The sequence below is a fragment of the Leptonychotes weddellii genome, chromosome 4 (genome assembly GCF_054177405.1).
Source record: "Leptonychotes weddellii isolate Sample4059 chromosome 4, ASM5417740v2, whole genome shotgun sequence".
Taxonomy (NCBI): domain Eukaryota; kingdom Metazoa; phylum Chordata; class Mammalia; order Carnivora; family Phocidae; genus Leptonychotes; species Leptonychotes weddellii.
Window position 1 is genome coordinate 160895299 of NC_138372.1, and position 16484 is coordinate 160911782.

Consider the following 16484-nt stretch of genomic DNA (forward strand, 5'->3'; position numbering starts at 1 on the left):
CACCTACAAGCCCGATTTCAGCAGCTCCGTGTGTGTGTGCGTGTGTGTGTGTGCAGACAGCAACATTTTCAAGTGCTTTAAGCGGGGCACTCCCTACCTCTTCAGTCAGCTGCCAACCTCCACCTATACCCTACATGGATATGCACACACCTTCACACCCCTCAAGTCAGGAAAGCTCACTCGGAAATCCACATCCAGCAGAACCTTGAAATGTGACCTTATTTAGAAATAGATATACTTGCAGATATACTGAGTGAAGAAGGGGTCGCACTGGATTAGACCGGACCCTAAATCCAATATGACCGGGGCCCTTATCAGAACAGGCGCAGTGACAAAGACACAAGAGAGAAGTCATGTGAAGACAGAGGCAGAGATTGGACTGATACATCTTCAAGCCAAGGAATGTCAAAAATTGCCAGCAACCACCAAAAGCTAGAAGAGGCAAGGAAGGATTCTCCCCAAGAGCCTTGATGTCAGACTTCCAGCCTCCAAAATTGTGAGAGAAAAAAACTGTTGTTTTAAGCCACCCAGTTTGTGGTACTCTGTTACACAGCAGCCTTAGGAAACTCAGACATTATTTGTTTTCTGTATCTTCTACTGAAATAAAGAACCCTGAAATAAACCCCCACAAACGTGATCAAATTATTTTTGACAAGGGTGCCAAGAGCCTTTGGTGGGGAAAAAAACCATCTCTTATACAAAATCAATACACAAACATCTGTTGTGTTTTTATACACTAATGACAAACTATCAGAAAGAGAATTAAGAAAATGATCTCATCTACAATTCAATCAAAAAGAGTAAAATACTTATGAAGAAATTTAATGAAGAAAGTGAAAGATCTATACATTGAAAACTGTAAGACATTAATGAAAGAAATTGAAGAAGACACAAAAAATTGGAAAGATATTCCATGCTCATGATCGGAAAAATTAATATTGTTAAAATGTCCATGGTACCCCAAAGAAATCTACTGATTCAATGCAGTCCCTATCAAAATTCCAATGGCATTTTTCACAGAAATAAGACAGATAATCCTAAAATTTGTGTGGAACCAAAAACACCCCAAGTAGTCAAAGCAATCCTAAAAAGAAGAAAGCTAGTCGCATCATGCTTCCTGATTTCAAATTATATTATAAATCTATAATAATCAAAACAGTAGGTATTGGCAAAAAACAAAAACAAAAAAAAACAGCAACCACAAAAAAAAAAAAAAACAGCCACATACATCAATGAAACAGAATAGAGCCCAGAAATAAAACCAAGCATATATGGTGACTAATTCACAACAAAGGAGCCAAGAACATACAGTGGGGAAAAGGGCAGTCTCTGCAACACTGTTGGAAGCACATGCAGAAGAATGAAACTGGGCCACTATCTTACACCACACACAGAAACTAACTCAAGATGGGTACAGACTTGACTGTAAGACCTGAAACCATAAAACTGTAGAAGAAAACAAGGCGGGAAGCTCCTTGCCATGAGTACTGGTGATGAATTTTTAGATTTGACACCAGAAACAAAGGCAACAAAAACAAACAAGTGGAACTTCAGCAAACCAAAAATCTTCTGCACAGCCAAGGAAACCATCAACAAAATGAAAAGGCAACCCACCAAATTGGAAAAAATATTTGCAAATCATATTTCTGATAAAAGGTTACTATCCAAAATATATAAAGAACTCCTACAACTCAATAGCAAAAAACTAAACCCCCAATGAGAAAATGGGCAGAAGATCTGAAAAGACTTTTTCCAAAGAAGACATCCAGATGGACAATAGGTAGGTGCATGAAAAGATGTTCAACATGACTCATCATCAGGGAAATGCAAATCAAAACCACAATGAGATACCACCTCACCCCTGTCAGAACAGCTATTGTCAAAAACACAAAAAACAATGAGTACTGGTGGGTTTGTGCACTGTTGGTGGGATAGTAAACTGGTACAAAAAATATGGAAAACAGGATGAAGGCTTCTCCAAAAATTAACAGTGGAACTATCATATGATCTAGCAATCCCACTTCTGGGAATCTACCTAAAGGAAACAAAAACACTGTGTCGAAGAGATATCTGCACCCCTATGTTCTTGTAGCACTATTTATAGTAGTCAAGTCATGGAAACGTGAGTGTCCACTGACAGATACATGGGTAAAGAAGTTTAAGAAGTTGTGGGACACACACACACGAATATTATGCAGTCATAAAATGAAATTCTGCCATTTGTAACAACATGGATGGACTTGGAGAGCATTATGCTAAGTAAGTCAGACAGAGAAAGACAAATACTGTATGATCTCATTTATATGTGGAATTAAAAAAAAAATTCAGGGGCTCCCGGGTGGCTCAGTCGTTAAGCGTCTGCCTTCGGCTCAGGTCATGATCCCCGGGTCCTGGGATCGAGCCCCGCATCGGGCTCCCTGCTCGGCGGGAAGCCTGCTTCTCCCTCTCCCACTCCCCCTGCTTGTGTTCCTTCTCTCACTGCGTCTCTGTCAAATAAATAAATAAAACCTTAAAAAAAAAAAAAAACTTCACAGAAAAAAGAGATCAGCTCTGTGTTAACCAGGGATGGGGTGGGGGGACAGGTAGAACTGGATGAACCAGGTGTTCAAAAGCTACAAGCCTCCAGCTATAAGATAAGTAAGTACTAGAGATAAAACAACATTATAGCGATGGCTGACACTGCTGTATGGTACTTTTTTTAAGATTTTATTTTTTAAGTCATCTCTACGCCCAACATGGGGCTTGAACCCACAACCCTGAGATTAAGAGTTTCACGCTCCACTGAACAGAGCCAGCCAATGTCCCAGTCTGTGGTATATTTGAAAGTTGTGAAGAGAGTAAATACTAAGGTTTCTCATCACAAAGGGGAAAAAAATGTGTTTTTCTCTTTTCTTTTTGTATCTATAGGAGATGATGGATGTTAATTAAACTCACTGTGGTCATCATTTCATAATAGATGTAAGTCATGTCGTTATGCTGTACACCCTAAACTTACACAGTGCTGTATGTCAATTAGATCTCAGTAAAACTGGGGGGGGGGAGAACCATCAAAATTTTAAATAAGAAAAAAAACTTTTTAATGGACAAAAGATTTAAATAAATACTTCACCAAAGAAGATCCATAGATTGGGTGGAAGGCCAGCATGGGAGAAGATGTTCGGCACCATCAGTCATTAGGGAAAAGCAAACTGAAGCCACAGTGAGATACCACAATGCAGCCATGAGAACGAGGAAAATCAGAACACATGGCAAGGCCAAGTGCAATCAAGGGTGCAGAGAAACCGGAACTTTGTGGGGAATGCAAAATACGGCAGCCACTTTCAAAAAACAATTTGGCAATTTTCCGTGAAGTTAAAGAGCACACACCATACAACCCAGCGGTCCAACTCTTAAGTGTTTACAAGTGAAATGAAAACCCACGTTCGCAGAAAAATGTGCACAAATGAGTCTTTATGCAGAAGTGCCAAAAACTGGAAACAACTGAAACGTCCCGCTCTGGTGAGCAGGTCAGTGCATCCTCAGCAGCAGAAAGGAAGACACACAAGTGATACACGGAGCAGGAGTACATCACAAGATGAGACGATGAAACAGGATGCTCAAATGCACGACGCTAAGAAGCCAAACTCCGGAGGGTCATGCAGTAGGATTGCATTTACGTGCCAAGGCAGAAAACCAATCAGTGGTTATGAGGGGCTGAGGGTCAGGAGACCGGCTGACTACAAAAAGCCACAAGGGTCCTTGGGGAGGGTGGTGACACAACTGTAGGCATTTGCTGAACCTCATAAAAAGCGCAGAAAGGGTGTATTTTAGGTAATATGAATTGTATCTCTGTGCAAACCAATCCCTGATGACCCCTGCACTCCTGCCGAGAGCACTTCAGTGAGCCGCTCGGGTCCCATTAGCAGGGTTTTCAAGGACACAGCCCCAGACGTGTCAGGCCCCTGCCTCTCTTTCCAGCCTCATCCGCCATCCTCCCTCTCCGCCTCCAACCCCACGGCCTTCCAGTTTACTGAACACACACTTCTCTTATCTTTCATATGTTCCCCCGCCCAGATCAACTCACGCCTCATCCTCGATTTCAGCCCCCTTCCCGCAGCCCAAGGAAACCTCCTCCAACCTCCAGGTCCGCTCCGCACTGCATTGCGCACGCTCACGCACCCTCCAGCCTTCTGCTCTTCGGGGCGCACCACGCGCTTTGTGCTGACAGGTGTCTCATTACTGGAATGCTAATATTTAGAAAACAAGTGATTGTAAGTACTTTCTCCCCTCTTTGAAATACATATACATCCTTTTGAAAACTCAGCTTTAGGGCGCCTGGGTGGCTCAGATGGTTAAGCGTCTGCCTTCGGCTCAGGTCATGATCCCAGGGTCCTGGGATCGAGTCCCGCATCGGGCTCCCTGCTCCTTGGGAGCCTGCTTCTCCCTCTACCTCTCTCTCTCTCTCTCTGTCTCTCATGAATAAATAAATAAAATCTTTAAAAAAAAAAAAAAGAAAAGAAAACTCAGCTTTAGGACTCAGGAATGTCTTTCTCAAGGACCTGAGAACCACTCTTTGAACGGTAAAAATGAAGAGGTATCACCCCTTCCAGTTTCCGTGGAAGGACCGGAGCCCACGTTCAATGCGTACCGTGCTCCAAGTTGCCAATCTACTTCCCCTCATAAAAATAGGAGACCTGTGTTTTTCTTCTAGGTAAAGCTAATTAACTAACATAGGTGGTCACCCCAATTAGGTAAAGTCAGGATAAATCATTCTGTGTGATAGATGGTGCTGTCAAGCCTGCTTCCTGGAGAACTAGTTTTCATTTATCTTGCCAGTATATATGAAATTGGCTGTATCTGCATGGCTATATTAAAAAGTGAAATTTCTATCTCTTTGCAATCTCCAAATGGGTTGCGTGATGTGCACCACACTCCGCTTTAACACTGACTCAGTAATGACACTCTCTTCTTTCTTGACTACCTTGGTGGGCAGGTTTCTTGGCTTAGGAGAAGAATTTCTTTTTCATTCTATTTCCCCAACAGCTGAATCTCAATGAAGGCATTCTAATTTCCTCCAAAGTCACACAGCAAGTGCTATAGCAAATTATCAAGCTGTTCTGCACATTATTTTCCTTTCTGATCTGTTATGAGGATTAAGTCAGATCCAGTAAGTCCAGTGTTCACTGCACTGGGCCACTGTAAAGGTTCGGTCTCTTCACCCTTAGGCCTGAAGTGCGTCCACAAACCCCACTTGTCCCATTTTCCTCCTCCTCAAATTAAAAGCACTTTATTATTCTCCATGACCCTTAATAGCTTCTCCTTTTGCCTTCAGCAGAGTCTCTGACCTCTGTCTAAAGTGTGAATCCCATCCTCCTCCCTACCCGTCTGTAGAGAGTTGCTTTGGGCAGGGCTGGTCTTTCTTCAGAAGCAAAGTCCACTGACTCTGTGTGTTTGGAGAGGTTAGCTCCTTCTATCTACTGCCATTGACAGGAGGTAAGTGACACCAGGATGCTCCATGACAAAATGTTGCCATAAGGATACTATAGGGAGGGGTGTGTGTGTGTGTTTGTGTGTGTGTGTGTGTGTGTGTGTGGTGAGGGCATCCCGATCCCTGAGGAGCTGGACCCCAGCTGTATCAGGCTCACCTCTAACTGGGACTTCAATTTGGGAAGGGACAGGCCAAGGACTCTGAGCTGGTTGTGCCCCCGGCACTCACCATTCCACCCAGCGATGCAGCTGCTGTTTGATACAGAAGGTTCCCCCTCGTGGAGTCAGAGCCCAGAGTGTCAGTGTGCTGGGGGCCTGAGGCTGGGGGTGGGGGGAGGTGTAGATAAAACCCTGCATTATGCTCCTAGGGCATTATGTCTGCAGTTTTGCCTGGGATCATGCTGATATCCCAGGGGCTTGGACCTGCAGTTATGGGTATCCTGGGGAGCACCTGTGGCTCCCCCATGTGAGCTGCTGAGAGTGGCCTGAGTGAGTCCCTGAATGATTGGAGATGGTGGGATTGGGGCTGCACTTTGCCCCATGCTAAGGACACCTCCGTCTAGGCCCCAGTTTGTCCCTCTCCACGTGGGAGACTGTATCTCCCCGCAGCAAGGTTTCAGGAGTGCTGGGTGGGGGCGGTGGGTGGTAGGATGTGTGTGCCCCCACAGCCAGGAAATGTCCCCGGCCTCCTCCATGAATGGGCAGAGCAGTGACCAGGTGCACGCAGGTGTTCCTTCCCCTCTCGAAAGCCGCTCTCTCCTGAGGGATACAAACAAAGACAGGACTCACATTTCCGAGAGGTCAGAGACTCCTGCTGAGGCCACCAGGAGATGCTAGTGCTATCAAGCTCGTGGTAAATGAAAACGTGCTATATATTTAGGGAGGGGGGAAAAAACAACACTTCGTGTTTTACAAGTGTTGGCAAGCGTGAACCGAACCAAGTTAAAGGCTCCCACAGCAGCGCCTGCAAGTCACACCACGTCCACTAGGGGGCGAGGGGGACTTGCTGTTCACACATTCCGGGCTCCCGGGACGACAAGGAACCTTTAGCAAGGCCCAGGGCTGCAGACCTTGGACTTCGATGAACTACCGCAATCATCAGGACAAATCAGAGAGGAACCTAAGTGTAGCACAGTTCAGTAACTTATCACGGCACTGGCTGTGCAATTTCAAAGAAAATCAGACTCTGTCAGCCGTCTCGTTTATAAAATGGAAATGAGCCCGTCTCCAGAGTGGCTGTGAGAAGTAGTGATGAACGTGTGGTGATGTGACTGACAAAAGTCATCCTTCCCTGTGACCTGACAACGAGATCAGGTCCCTGTCCTCTCATAAACCCCCTCACCCAAGTGTCCCCTCTAGTGACCGCCTCTTCCCAAGCACTGTCCCCTCACAGACCGCTTCCTTAAAGTACCATTTACATGTGCGCTCACCCCTCCCTGGCATTCACACCTCAACCCACCAAAGTCTGTCTCCCAGTGAATTTACTCCACGGGTATCACCAAGAGCACACACGTGACTCTTCCGTCCTTGGAGCTCTCTCTCCCCTAGATACTAGGACACCCTGGTCGTTGGGATCTCCTTTATGGGATCACTTCTATTCTGTCTCCTTTGCAGGCTCTTGTCCCTGGCCCAACACTTAAATACTACTGTTGCGCAAATCCCAGGGCTCAGCATTTCTTATATGCAGTGTGAAATCACCCAAGAAGAGGGCAGGATTGGGAGCAGAAACAAGTGAGGGAGGAGACCTCAGGAGAGTAAGACAAAGGGCACCAAACAGACAATCCTACCCAAAGAAGGAGGGACAAAGCCAATTACCTTTACCTTACAGAGACAGTTCTCCAATGTCAGAGAGCACAGTGATCAACCAAGGTGCTTATGAAAAAGGCAGGCTCCAGGGTCCTCTTCAGAGTAAGGTCAGGAGTTCTGAGTTTTAGCCAGCATCATGGGGGACTACGATGGGAGGGGTCTCCAGGCCCCACTGAGAAGAGCTGCTGCAGCTGGCCTGGAGGAGGAAGTCTGGGGCTGCAGGTGCAGGGATATGAAAGAGTCCAGCAGGAATAACCTCAGCTGTCCTGGCCTGACTTCTTCCCATCCAGACATTCTCATCACAGATGACGACAAACAGAAAACCTTTCCAAGGGGCGCCTGGGTGGATAAGCCGAGTAAGCGTCTGCCTTCGGCTTGGGTCATGATCTCAGGGTCCTGGGATCCAGCCCCACATCAGGCTCTCTGCTCAGTGAGGATTCTCCTCCTCCCTCTCCCTCTGCCCCTCACCCCTGTTTGTTCTCTCTCTCTCTGTTCTCTCAAATAAATAAAATCTTACAAACAAAAAGCAAACAACAAACAAAAAAGCCTTTCCAAAAGGTGAGCTCCAGAGCTGGGCAAGTTCTCTGCCTAGACTGCTGAGCCCTGACCCCCTTTCGGTACCAGTAAGAGCCATGCATAGGGCTCAGCCCCCACAGACCCACAAGGAAACCTTTCCAGCAAGATTCCTCCACCACCTCCTACTTTTCCCTGCCTTTGACTCTGGCACAGGCCTCTGGCCACAGAGAAAGTCACCCTTCTCCTTTGAACACTGAGACAGGGTTGTGGCGGGGGCTGCCTGGGTCTCCATGTGCCTAGGTACCAAGTCAACTGAAGTAGTGGGAAGAGGTAAGAAATCCAGGGGCAGGGGGTTGGGGGGCGTGGGTAGGAAGAAGAGGAGGAGAAATCTGGGAAGAGGAAGGAGAGCGGTGGGGAGAGGAGAATAAGGCTTTGTGAATGAGCACTTCTGTTTCTCTTTCCAGGGAAATGGTTTGTGAGTTTCCTACCATCATCAGGTGAGTGGGTGATTTTCAAGGCAGGAAGGTGGGACTATATCCCTCCAGGAGACCACTTTGCACAAAACCCCCCATGATTGCCTCTGCTGTCCTTATCTGAGGCAGGAAGATCTGGCCCCTGGGCAAAGGGCAGGAGTAGATGGAAAAGAGGGGGTCAAGGAAGTCAGGGGCAGAAGGTCAGAGAAACTGAATGTCTTCAGAAGCTAATCTTGGGTGGGGGATGTACTTTCTCTTTTAGACACCCTCATAAGAGGTCCCATCCCCCCAATAGGTATGTGTTTGCTGGAGGCGAGGATGAGGATCCCATCCTGCACACATCTGGTCAGCAGGGCAGATTGCCCTGGCCTTTGCCACCAAGGCCCTGGGGCCTGGCCCTAGTTTTTGTGGAATAGGAAAGGTTCAGGAAGGCCATGGAAATGGACGGATGGACCCAGATTGGGGCAGGAAGAGGTTTCGCAAGAGGAAGTGGTAGAGAACAGAACCCTCCAAAGTGTCTCAAAAGCAAATTTGTGCATGTGAAAAGAGATGCTCACTTGTGATTCTGTTTCCAGGAAGAATATGGGGAGTCCTCCTGCAAGGTGAGTGTCTATTAAGAGAGAATTAAGGGGCCTCCAGGGTAGGAACCTGCAAAGCCGGAACCCAAATTGGAGTTTCCATGCAACTCAGAAAACTGAGCTCTACTTCCAAATAGATGATCTGGTCAGCTCTGCTTATTCGTTCTTTTATTCATTTGTGCATGCCTGTGACCAACATTTATTAAGAACTTAGTGGGCAACAGGCATTATTCTGAGCCCTGGGGATACAGCAGCGAACCAAACAGAAATGTCTGTGTCACTCAGCTTCCATTCCACTGGCCTCTCACTCAGATCATCTTGAGGCCACCTTAAGTCTGTTAGCAAAAGCAGAGAGGCCCTGAATCCATTCCTCAATTAATTCTTCTTTTTTTAAAGATTTTATTTATTTATTTAAGGAACACACAGAGAGAGAGAGAGAGCATGAGTAGGGGGAGGGGCAAAGGGAGAGGAAGAAGCAGATTTGCCACTGAGGAGGGAGCCCGACGTGGGGCTCAATCCCAGGACCCTGAGATCAAGACCCGAAACGAAGGCAGATGTCCAACTGACTGAGCCACACAGGCGCCCAATTCCTTGGTTAATTCTCTATGGATATAGACGATACAGGCAGAATTACACAGTAAGAAGGACAGTTCATGTGCACCCAGTACTACCCCCAAGCATTTTCCATACATAAACTCAATTTAATCCTTTTAACATCCCCATTTAACAGATGTAGAAACTGAGCCCAGGACACTTAAGATCCTCATCTCAAAGAGCCCAACATTAGAATCCACTTATGTCAGACATGTCCAAGAAATGAGCACCTGGTCATTTTCTTCCACTTCCCATGACCCCTTTCCAGAATCTCCCCTCTCTGCTCCCTGCGTTCTACCCCCCTCATTTCATATCACTATGATTGTCTGTTTGCTAGTCTGTTATTTCTAGCCTATTCCCAGAGCTCAAACGTGCCATTCACAGAGATGCTTTTGGTTGATAAAAGGGCTCCTATTGATGGGGAAGGGCTGATCATCCCAGGAATGTTCTAATCAAAGAATTGTACCCATTTTCTCGTTGTTGGTGATTCCTGAGGGCAGATGTCAAGCACCTACATGAGGAGATTTTCCAGGAACAGAGGCCCTCGCCCAGCTCTCAAAGGACGCTCAGGATGCCATATTCCATAATATCCTGAACATGCTTGGGAACCGAGAGGCTTTGCAGAACCTCACGGATGAGGTGAGGGGTTCCTACAGCTACCTAGGGCTGATCAAAAGTGGTAACGGGGGCAGGTTTAGGAGATACTGCTACCAAGGCACATGGGGGAGGGGGAATGGGGCAATGCCAGGGGAAAGAGTAGGATGCGAGAGATGCAGGACACTGACCCCAGGCACGACAGGGCCAGGGAGTGCAGTCCCAATTACTGAGGCTGCTAGGAATCCCCTGGCGCAGGTAAAGCACCCTGACCTCCCACCTTCGTTAATCACTTACAGACTTAAAAGACACAGGCAAACTTACTTAGAAATACTAGTTGTAGTAGTAGTAATATATTACCAATAATACCAGTCTCCTACAGCTGGATGGGAACCCCTGGGATCCTCTGGATGACTTTGGTGGCAAAATCCTAAATGAGATGCAAGAGGACATAAGAGACCTATGGATCCAGGAAAGATTCCACATCATTTACCTCCTTGAAGCCATAATGGGTAAGAGTGATTTGGGGGAAATGTAGGAAAGTCACAAGTTTGACCTGCAGACCTCATGAAATCCATGGGTTAGATGCCACCACTCCAAAACCCTTCAAATATCATGATCTTCATCCTCACATATCACCTCTCTCCAAAGTCTGGAGGGCTTAGTGAGATAAATTTGCTATGTGAACAGAGACCCAGCCTGAGGTCTAGAAAGTGACCCACCCAAGTTCATCCAACAGATCATTGTGGGTGGGATGATTCCAGGCTCCAGCCTCGGGATCCCATCCTCTGGACCATGTCATGTAGCATCCTGGAGACCATCCCAAGAACAGAAGGAGGACTTTCCAGTACAGGGAACTTGACCTTCCCCAAGTCCAGTGGGTTATTCCTCTGCCTCAGAGTTACCCTCTCATGGGGTCTCCTAGTTCACAGCGGGGAGAGGAAAATATGACTCTTCATCACTCTCTTTCTCCAAATGTCCCTGTTCCCAGCACTGAGTGACACCCAACATGATCTGCTGGCCTAGTCCATGAAGAAGAGGATCCTGCTCCAGCAGCAGGAGCTAGTGAGAAATCCCCAAGGGTCAACGTCCAAGAACCAGAGTTAAGAATGACTCTGAGGAAAAAGAGATAATGGAGGTTTCTGCCAGGAAGGGAGACAGGATCCTGCTTTGGCAACTGGGAAATCCCTGGCTACATCTGCCTCTAGGGAACAGGCCCAGTGGGTATGAGGCTACCTTAGGAGGGTCTCTGTTTCCATGGCAACCCCTGCAGAGGCCCCCCCAACACCCCCAGTTCTAAAATAGCCATATAGGAACCCAGGTTTGGGAACTCAGGGGCTCAGAGTCATATCCCTGCTTTACTAACACAGTTACCATTTGGGAATTGCTCTCTCTTTTCTCTCTCCTCATACACATACATAAGTACTTATGTGTGTGCAGACATACGCATATACATATACACACATTGCACACGTGTATGTACGTGTATACACATCTGACTGCAGATGCCACTATTCTACAAGGGAAATGTTAGCGTAACCATTTAGCAGCTGAGGAACCAATGCTCAGCATTTTCCAATAATGTGTCCACGATCACACTGATCACAGGACACGACCGGGACATGACTCCTGGTCCCCTTGACTCCAAAGCTCGTCCTTTTCAGTTACCCTGCATGGCCCTCTTGGGGACAAATTTTCTCTCTCCGACCTCAAATGCTGACCTGTAACATCAGACACTGTTTATTTTAGGTAAGGAGCATCCTGGAGTCCAACTTCAATTACTCCGGGAACATCCCCTTCACCCTCAAACCCGAGCTCCTTGCCCTACTTCAGGATGAGGATTTGGCCATCACCTACGGCCTGCTGTAAGAGGCCTTCCTCCTTCAGTGGCCTGAATATGGAGCTGAGTAGCGCCAGGTCAACCTGGAATCTGGAAGCCAAGCAGCCCCTGTCTGCCCCGTATGGGACTCTCTCCATGCTGCAGTGGCTGGCAGTCAGTCCTTAGAGGCCTGGCCCCATCCCAGTCTATGCTGGGAGTGCCCCTGATGAGCTCAGGGGACCTAGGGCCACCCACTTCTGCCGTTCCGGGTAGCATGGAGCCAGGGATCGGCACACTTGAGGGAATGTTCTGAAGTGATAGATCTGTACCTTGCTAAAGATTCATGCAATTGTCAAAACTCATCAAATAGTATCTAAAGATATGAGCATTTTGCTGTATATTAATGCTACTCCAAAAAAAGTAAACAAATACTGAACTCTAGTAACAATATGAATTGTTTGGGGTGAAGTGTACTGGTAATCTGTAACTTACGTGAAATGCATCAAAAAATAAGGTGATTAATGAAGGGACAGAGAGATAGATATGTGACCAAGAAGAGGTGGTAAAATGTTAAAAACAAGAGGGTTTTTTTCTTTTTTATTCTTGAAACATTTTCGTTTGTCCAGAATTGCTTCAAAAAAATTAACCCCCCCCCAAAATTATACCTGTGTATTGATCATTATATGTTACTTTTCCAAATTATGCTTTTTGAGCTATTTTAAAGGGAACACTGAGGGGTGCCTGGGTGGCTCAGTCATTAAGCATCTGCCTTCGGCTCAGGTCATGATCCCAGGGTCCTGGGATCGAGCCCCGCATCGGGCTCCCTGCTCGGCGGGAAGCCTGCTTCTCCCTCTCCCGCTCCCCCTGCTTGTGTTCCCTCTCTCGCTGTCTCTCTCTTCTGTCAAATAAATAAATAAAATCTTAAAAAAAGACACCAGCCAGGCTGCTGCTGATTCGACTCCAACCACGGGGAGCAGAAAGAGTAGCACGGTGGAGTCTGAACTAGCCAGTGAAGAAAAAAGCAGAGGGGCTGAGAGGAAAAGAACCATTACCAAGATGGAGCCAGAAGATATTCCTACAGACGAACTGAAAGACTTTAACACTATTAAAGTTACTGATAACGACTGTAATGAATCCACTGACAACAATGAATTAGATGAACTTGAAGAGCCATTTCACAGATACTACGTTGAAGAAGTTGTTGGTATTAAGAAAAGTGGTAGGAAAACGCTAAAACCTCGGATGTCGATAAATGCTGATGAAAGAGGTGGTCTAGAAAACATGAGGCCCCCTAACAACAGCAGTCCAGTACAAGAGGATATGAAAATGCATCCTGTGAGCTGTGCGGATTCACAATAACTGAGCAGGACCTGTCATCTCATTACTTAGCCAAACACATTGATCATATCTGTGCGTGTGGGAAATGCGGACAGGTCCTTGTTAAGGGGAGGCAGCTTCAGGATCATGCTCAAAGAGGTAGAGAACCCCAAGATCTGACAAGGAACAGGTTAGGAAATACTGAGGAGAAAACGGACATGGAAGAGAATCCTGATGAGCAGTCAGAAGTAAGAGATATGTTTGTGGAAATGTTGGATGATTTTAGGGACAATCATTTCCAGATAAACAGCATCCCCAAAAAAGCAGTTATTTAAACATTCTGCCTGTCCTTTTCGACATCCAATTGTGGCCAGTGTTTTGAAACTGAAAATCTAGTGCTTGAACATACGTCTAGCTGCCTAGACCAGATTGTGTTTAAGAGTGCCATCATGAAGAAAATGAAAGAGATCACAGACGAAAGCATTTTTATAATCTGTGCGGAAAAGGATTTTATCAGAGGAGTGACTTAAGAGAACACTATACTGTTCATACTAAGGAAAAACAGTTCATTTGTCAGACACGTGGAAAGCAGTTTTTAAGAGAACGTCAGTTGCAACTGCACAAAGGCATGGCCAGGAATGTTTGTTCCACCTGTGATCAAGGAAACCTCAGAAAACATGACCATGTACGGCACATGATTTCTCATTTAACTGCTGGCAAGACTAAATGCCAGGTCTGCTTTCAGATATTCCCAAATATGAACAGCTGGAACAGCACAGGGATGTTCGTCTGCATACATGTGGAATATGTGGAGCAAAATTTAATTTGAGGAAAGACAGGAGATCACATTATAATGCCAAGCATTTGAAAAGAATATAAGTGATTTTCTACTGTACTAATGTTTAGATGATAGCAGACAAAACACCAAAGCAAAGGATATGAGCTATTCAGAAATTGATTTTATGAGATGAATTGTTGGGAAAAAATTTCAAGGCCCTCTTAATACTTTTGTTTAGGATCTTAAGTATCTACATATTAGGTGTTATTAAATGTTTATAATTTTTATTATTTCTTAATAGGATTCTTTGATTTTAGTTTGTTTTAGCTATGATTAAAATTCCTTTTGGGGCACCTGGGTAGCTCACTCAGTTGAGCCTTTGCCTTCGACTCCGGTCATGATCCCAGGATCCTGGGATCTGGCCCCACTGATGGACTCCCTGCCCAGTGGGGGGCCTGCTTCTCCCTCTCCCTCTGCCACTCACCCTGCTTGTGCTCTCGTGCTCTCCCCCCAACCTCAAATAAATAAATGAATTCTTAAAAAAAATAAAATAAAATTACTTTTCAATGTAGACTACAAGTGGCTGTTACCCATTCAATGTTCATTAAACTTTAGTTTTTTTATTGAAAAAAAAAGAAATTAAAACTATTATAAAAACTCAACAGAAGGATCAGAAGGTAAAGTTGAGGAGCTTTCCCAAAAAGTAAAGTAAAAAGTCACAAGATGAAAAATAAGAAAGAAAAAAATAAGAAATTCAGAAGCCTAACAGCTGGATAAAACAAGTTCTCAAAAAGAGAACACACATACACAAACAAATGGAGAGGATACCATCAACAAAATAATTCAATAAAATATCCCATAACCAGAATATGAGTTTCCAGATTTAAAGAGCCCATCACATACCTGACACAAATGGATGAAAATGGGACCATACCAAAACACATTTGTGTAATGTTTCAGAACATGCAGGACAAAGTAAAAATCCACGGAGAAGAATAAAGGTTATTTACAAAAGATCAAATATAGGGGGCACCTGGGTGGCTCAGTCGGGTTAAGTGTCTGATCTTAATTTTGGCTCAGGTCAAGATCCCAGCCTCCTGAGATCAAGCCCTGCCTCAGGCTCCCCACTGGGCATGAAGCCTGCTTGAGATTCTCTCTCTCCCTCTCCCTCTGCCCCTCCCCCACCTCTCTCCCTCTCTAAAAAAAAAAGAAAAGAAAAGAATAACTTTAAATTACAACCACACACAGCAAACTACAGGCAATGGAACAATGACTTCCTACATTTTGATGGAAAATTATTTCCACCTAGAAGTCTACATCAAGTTTGAAGGTAGAATAAGGGCATTTTCAGACAAAAATTTTTTTAAATTACTGTCTATGTTCCATTTTCCAGAAAACTATGAGAGGCTGTGATACAACAAAATGAGAGAAACCCAGAAGGAAAATATTGGCGACAGGGCAAAGATTTAGTGTAGAATAGAGACAGGGGGATTCCCGGGATGACAGTGGGGGGGGGGGGGCGGCAAAGGACAAGTCGTCCCCATCTGAGCAGATAGGAAGGCTTTGGGGGAGATTTCTCCAGGAAGAGAAAATTGATAGAATACCTCGAATCTGAGATATTAAATACAAGATTTAAGGAACTGGAAGGTTGGATTTAATTAGATACAAACACATAGAAAATAGAAGGAAAAATGACAATGAGAAACAAAACAAAAATCCTACAGGAAAGGAAAAATAATTATGGTTTATTAATAGCTGAGTAGTGTTTACATAGTCATAATTGTGATGGGACCTGTGGTGTGTAGAGCCAAGGAGACCCTAAATCCTCATCTTCCCTGGTGTAAGTCCATGGACAATGCCTACAACTGAGCAAGGTTATTATTAAGAGATGTCAGACACAAAAGGCCACATATTATATTATCCCGTTCATATGAAATATGTAGGATAGGCAAATCCAGAGAGCCCAGAAAGTACATCACAGTGGTTAGGGTGGGAAGTAATGAAAATGTTCTAAAACTGACTGTGGTCATGGCTGCACAAGTCTGTAAATATATTAAAGCCACTGATTTGTACACTTTCAAGGGGTGAACTGTATGGCTTGTGAATTATATCTCAAGAATGCTCTTTAGGGGGGCGGAGCAAGATGGCGGAGGAGTAGGAGACCTGGATTTCGTCTCCTCTCAGGAATTCAGCTGGATAGGGATCAAACCATTCTGAACACCTACAAACTCAACAGGAGATGGAAGAAAAGAAGAGCAAAAACTCTCTCATCAGAAAAGCGACCACTTTCTGGAAGGTAGGACGTGCGGAGAAGTGAATCCGAGGCGATACTCAGGAGGATAGACGGCGGGGGAGGGGCCCCCGTCGGCCGCTTCTGGCAAGTGATAGAACCACGGAGCACCAAATCGGAACTTTTAAAAGTCTGCTCCGCCGAGGGACGTCACTCTGGTGGCTAAGCGGGGGATGGAACCCTCTGGGACAGTGTGGTCTCAGGATCCTCGGGGTCACAGAAAGACCGGGGGTGCCTGAGTGCGGCAGAGCTC

The 16484-nt window shown here is 45.5% G+C and overlaps 1 pseudogene; it reads left to right on the forward strand.

Annotated features, from left to right (window-relative positions):
* Window positions 1-11056: 11056 nt before the first annotated feature.
* LOC102743299 (zinc finger and BTB domain-containing protein 1 pseudogene) lies at window positions 11057-14042 on the forward strand (annotated as a pseudogene).
* The last annotated feature ends 2442 nt before the right edge of the window (window positions 14043-16484 follow it).